At 48.4% G+C, this 5,885-nt stretch overlaps 1 long non-coding RNA gene and 1 pseudogene across 1 annotated transcript; one reads left to right on the forward strand and one right to left on the reverse strand.

The window, feature by feature from the left end:
• Positions 1 to 674: 674 nt before the first annotated feature.
• On the forward strand, positions 675 to 3,299 carry LOC127318920 (uncharacterized). The gene is made up of 2 exons (XR_007862285.2): positions 675 to 1,064; positions 3,051 to 3,299. It is a non-coding gene; the product is annotated as an uncharacterized lncRNA (long non-coding RNA).
• Positions 3,300 to 4,309: 1,010 nt separating this feature from the next.
• LOC127325090 (cytosolic sulfotransferase 16-like) lies at positions 4,310 to 5,564 on the reverse strand (annotated as a pseudogene).
• Positions 5,565 to 5,885: the final 321 nt, after the last annotated feature.

A 5,885-nucleotide genomic window follows, 5' to 3' on the forward strand; every position in this document is an offset into this window, starting at 1 on the left:
ATATATATATAGTCGAGAAAATAGTTGCTAACCTTTTTGGATCAAAAAGAGGAGAAATCTTATCAAATAAAACCAAGTGGCATCCCTCTCACAAGCATTCCATCAAACACCTCTTGTGCACATGTAGAAAAAATGAGCTAGCATACACCTCCACCTTCACCACCAAGGAAAAAATGAGGTGGGGGGGTGGCTGGCTGCTTCTATATATATATATAGGGGGGACATTTTGTCGCGGGCCGTATTACGACCCGCGACAAAAGGGGTGGCCACGTCGCTCCTACCCCTTTTGTCGCGGGTCGTAATACGGCCCGCGACAAAAGGCCGCGACAAAAGCCTCCGCGTGCTCCACATGGTTTCGGGGCGACGTGGCCAGGCCATTTGTCGCGGGTGCAGGCGCGCCCGCGACAAAAGGCTCCCACGGAAGCCCTGTTTTCCACTAGTGATTATTTATAATCACTTCACTAATTACACTCTTCTAAGATACATGGGGTACATAAGAACGGGTGCGCGGCTGCTGACATCGTTTAACTAAGGTTGTGACGTAAGAATTCGCTTTGCTGTAGAGAATATTTTTTTCAGATAATACTCCTTTTGGCATCCATATAATTAGAGTTATTGGGTGCTTATCTATTAACTATGTACCCATTTTGTATCTGGTTCGTAGAGTTATTGAGGTAAGATAATAATCCTTTTGGCATATGACTTGTAAGTGCATTAGTCGTTTCACTGGCTAAAACGTAAATTTATATATTTGATTATTATATGTACTCTTTAATATTATGAACACGACATCTGATTGGATACATCTAACTGGTGGCAAAACCCACATGGCAGGGTAACTGGTTTTGGACATTACTTTGACTACTATAGAATTAGGATGGTAGATTGTTTTCGGCAAGACTCACTGTGACGCGAGTTCTTATGGTTTCAGGGACTTCAATCTGGGCATAATTATTATTATGTTTGAGAAATCAATACAACTGGTATTACGCAGGACGGCAGCGGTGAAGGCATATTTAGTAGTTCCTTCGTTGTTGTAAACATTGGAGGATTTTCAAACAGAGGTATGTAATCATTAGTAGGATTGGTAGTTTTTTTAAAATTGCAACATGGTGCATGTTTCTTTGACCATTTGCCTATAGATTTTATTAATCACTATAGTATAGATCTTGCAAAGGAAGTATTCTTTGTAGAGCTACTCGAGTATTCCACAGAAAAAATTGTACCCCTTACCATTCTTTTCATGGATGGTCATGCATGCCATATCTCACTAAAGGATTCAGTTGTGATTGAAGTTGTGTTTTTTCCCCTGATTTTATATAGAAAGTACATATCATAATGGCGAGTCATCATCTATATAGATTGATGGAATGGCACTATCAATACATTCTTCTATACTTATTTGCAGTTCTCATTTTAGTTGTCACTAAATCTATCATAGGTGTATGGTTGTCTTTCCAAGGGAAAATGATAATTAATATAGGAGTGCCCCTTATGTTCAAAAGTTTCATGTCTCCACCTACCCCTCTAGGCGACAGACTGTGGTCACACATGTTGCCCTCAGGCTCAGTATGTACAATCTTAGGAAACAACAAATTCATCAACCTAAGAGTATGTAAAACATAGTACCCCGGAAACCCCTGCTACTTCCAGCAAGACATACCAATCTTATATGCATATGAAGAAAAACATATGTGAATGGTCAAGTTGCATATCTTCTTAGAGCATCTTTAATAGAGCCCGTAAACCTCCGAACTGTAAAAATCGAGTTCAGGCCACTGAACTCGTGTTTACGGGTTAAAAAAGTGTCGGCGCAGATCGGAACCCCTAAAACAAAACTGTAAAAGAGAATATTCCTTAATATGCCTTTTTTTTCTTTCATGGCCCAACCTTCTTCTTCCTCCGTGCACGCACGTCCCGCGCCAGCCACCCGCCCCGCGCCGCCCCTCCCGGCCTCGCCCCACCCCACGCCGCCTCGACCTCGTCCCGCCCGGCGCCGCGCCGCCCGCCCGGCGCCGCCCGTCCCGCTCGAGCCGCCGGCCCCGTCCCGCCCGGCCTGGCCCCGCACCGAGCTGCCCCGGCGACGTCCCGCCACGAGACGCCCCGTGCCGCCCGAAGATGCCCCGCCACGAGCCGCCCCAACCTCGCCCCGCCCGGTCTGCGCGCCGTGCGCCGCCTCGACCTCGTCCCACCCGGTCTGCGCCGCGCGCTGCCCGACCTCGTCCCGCTCGGTCCTGCGCGCGCGCCGCCCTGACCTCGTCCCGCCCGGTCCTACGCTGCCCCGGCCCCGCGCCGGCTCGCCCCGTGCCGCCCAACACTGCCCCGACGAGCTCGACTCCGCCCCGCCCTTTCACGGACGCCTCCAGGGCCACCCTGCCCGCGTCCAGCGATTTGGTTGCCGGCCGGCTGCCCACTCTTCCTTCCCCGAGCTCGCAACGCATGACCTCACCGAAATTCGGTCGACCTTCGTTCGGCCGGATTTTGTCGAATTTGGTCCTTTTCCGGTAGTCCTCCGGCGGAAGTGCACTGTTCCGAGCTGAAGTTTTAGCCCGCCAAAACACCACTAGGAGTACAGTTCGCGTTTAGTTCGACCTTTCGACCCCTACAAATAGGGGCCAGAGTTTGGTTTCAGTCTCGGCCCGTAATTTTTTTTCGGTTTTGTCCCGTTTACAGTAACTGATCTGCGCCGATTTTCGAACTGAACCCGCATACTGGCGGTTATTTTTCAGTTTTGGGCCTTTTACGGACTCTGTTAGAGATGCTCTTAGATAACCAATCGAAATTGTGGCCATTGAAGATGCAACAAACTGGAACCATCGAAAAACTTCTGAGATTTCAATGGTTCGTCCTGTATGCTGCATTTCTTTGCTCACATTGGGGCAAAAACTTGACTAGATATCTATTGAGTTCCATGCTAGATGACTAACTTGTTTATCTTCGTCTCTTTGAAGAGAGTCCAGTGTCAAAATAAAATGCCAAAGGTTGAACGTGAAGTTGTGATTATTTTGCACCTTGTTTCACTTGTGATTTCCTTTTGATTTTTGATGCAGAAAGAGTGCCACCGAAGGTTCGAAGGGCTTTCAGAGGGACATGTTAGACATGTTCAATGATATTATCTATTCTCTCGAGGGTTACCTAACCAATTTTTTTGGAAGATTTGCTCAAGGTATTGTACGATCGTGCACTTCAGAGATCATCTGATATAGCAGTGCATAATATCCACTGAACATTAAATGTTACTATCTTTTGATAGTTACATATGGGACATGCTGATATAGTAATATAAAATCTTGTTAACCTATCATTATGTACTGAATTTATTTGAAATTTTCTTATCATATTGTGCAAGAATTTGAAACCTAGAATGCATTTAGTATGCACCTTTGTTGTGACATACCCTTCTTTAATGGGAAACGAAAAGATACTGGAATATTAGATGAATTCCATTGAGCTATGTGTGTTATTTCATCATGGTGCAACTTGGAATATTAGATGAATTCCAGTGAGCTATATCTGTTATTTCATCATGGTGCAAGTTACTCCTGCCACCGGTACCTATTAGGCAATCTGACATTGGACGCAACTTATACAGCACACATGCGCATGCGTGCTCACCTCCCATGCCTCATTAAGCCCTACGTTCCAGCTTGACACCTAATCCGCAGTAATAGCACCGAACACATGGCTCTTTGTTACGTAGTATATGTTTTAGTTTATATAATTATTTATACTTCAGCCAGCAGATAGATGCTATATGGATCACAATTTTAAAAATGCATGGTAGACAGCGTGCCATTTGAGTTGTTTTTGTTATTGCAGTGTCTACAATAAAGGATGACATATCGATAGTATTTTGCAGACCTTAGGGCGCTCCCAATGCAGATACGGCTAAACCGTATCTTGTGTCCTCCAACTCAGCAAACAGAAATTAGATACAGAACTTCTCCATGTGGGCCCGTACTATCAAATATGGGCCCACAAGTAAATGCGGCAGTACATTTCTAACCATCGGCAATTTACCATCGTCATGCTAGGATTGGCAGAATAGGCTTGTGGAGCATTAACTCGCATGTGGTGTAGCAACAAGAGCCGTATCAAAAACAAGATATGATGCCCCTCTCTTTCCTCTTTATTAAGCTGCCACGTCAGGTTTTGTTCTAGCTGGCAAAATTAGATACGGTCTGACTCACCGCATTGGGAGAGCCCTTAGCTCTATCATTTTCATGTTCCATTTTTCAAAAAAAAGAAAATTTTCATCCACTAGCCAGAACACAAGCGTGGCGTGCCGCCGCGCGAGACATTGCTAGTCTTAACATGAGAATGAAGGTGTTTTATTGATTTACCCCAGAGAAGGCAATGCCATACACTGCTTATTTTTGCGCGGTGATCGATCGATGGCACACTACTGTTTCTCGAATCCTGCATCTGATCGTACGTACGTGATTGCTTCTTCTCAGCATTAACAGAACACATGCTTGCTTCTTCTCAGCATCGATCGCCCACTAGTTCTTGTTAAATAAGTATATCTATACGTACTCTTTGCTAGCCGGCCGGTGGCTCACGTGGACTCGGTGGCGGCGAACGTGAACCCCGATCCTCGCAGCGCATCCTCCGCGATCTTGTCCAGACGCTCCGCCATCGCCGGCGTCAAGTAGTTGCTCCAGTCTCCCGCGACCCCCTTCCGGAAGAAAGTTTCATTCCTGAAGGTTCTCTGAGAACCACTCTTGTTCCCCTCCATGTTCTTCAGGGCATCCATGCTGCATATCTCCACTATGTCCTGCACGACCCCCGCCGCCTCTTCCTCTCCGGAGAAGCCGCATCCCATGAACTCCGCCAGCTTCCTCACGTTGCCCGCGGGGTCACGGAGCATGTCTTCGTACCTCAGGAATAGCACCTCCTCCGGCCGCCTCCGGCTCGCCTCCCAGTAGCCCGCGACGTGATGCCACTGCGGCCCGTAGAAGGCCCGGCCGTCGCAGAAGAACTCGAACGCCTCCTCGACCGTGTAGGCTTCATCCGCGAGCTTCTTCTTTGTGAAGAACCACAAGGACACCAGCGCGTCCTTGGGGTCCCTGCAGATGTACACGATCCGGCCACCGGACCCGCCGTCCACCGCCGTGACGCGCGCCGGCAGGAGGGTGTAGGGAATGTGCGTAGCGAGCACCCGCGGCGAAGGGAGCGCCTCGAGCACGTCGCCGTGGTCATCCCACTCCAAATAATTGACGCAGTCGTGGGGGTTGCAACGACGGAGCGGGTGGTCAGCATGGCGTGGCGGGTGCTTCACGCGGTTGAGGGTGGCGAAGGCCAGGGCCTTGAGCCAGGTGGTGCCGGACTTGGGGAAGCTGGCCAGGAGGGGACGTCGGACGGCCTCGGATTGAACCGCGTGTGTGCGGCGGCTACGCCAGGGAGAGTCGACTCGGGTATCCAGAAGCCACCGTACTGCCTGAGCAGGAACGGCGGGCACCGTGTCTCGAGCGGGAGCGAGGAGATCACGATCTCGGCCATGCCGTCGTCGCGAGGAGACGCGGCCATTGATAGGTGTGTTTTCGGTGCATTGCTGCTTCTGTCGATCTGCCCGTATTTGTAGATTACATGCATCATTATCATTCTCTAGAGATAGCTCTCCACGCTTGCTTCCCGCGTGGATTGGAGCTGCTTTAGTTTATTTCAGTCAAGTTGTTAATCAAGTACAGTAGTACTAGTAGGATGATACCATACCGTACTGATTGATATCGATCTACTCGTGTTGTTTTGCGATCGAGCACCTTCATGTACATCATGTATGACGTAGCGGTGTATCTTCGTTAGCTAGGATGTCGATCTCGATTTGTCATTGCTTTTTTCCATGTCGAGTTTGCGAGTAGTTGTTTCTTTGATAAAGGATGTTT

The sequence above is a fragment of the Lolium perenne genome, chromosome 1, assembly GCF_019359855.2.
Source record: "Lolium perenne isolate Kyuss_39 chromosome 1, Kyuss_2.0, whole genome shotgun sequence".
Taxonomy (NCBI): domain Eukaryota; kingdom Viridiplantae; phylum Streptophyta; class Magnoliopsida; order Poales; family Poaceae; genus Lolium; species Lolium perenne.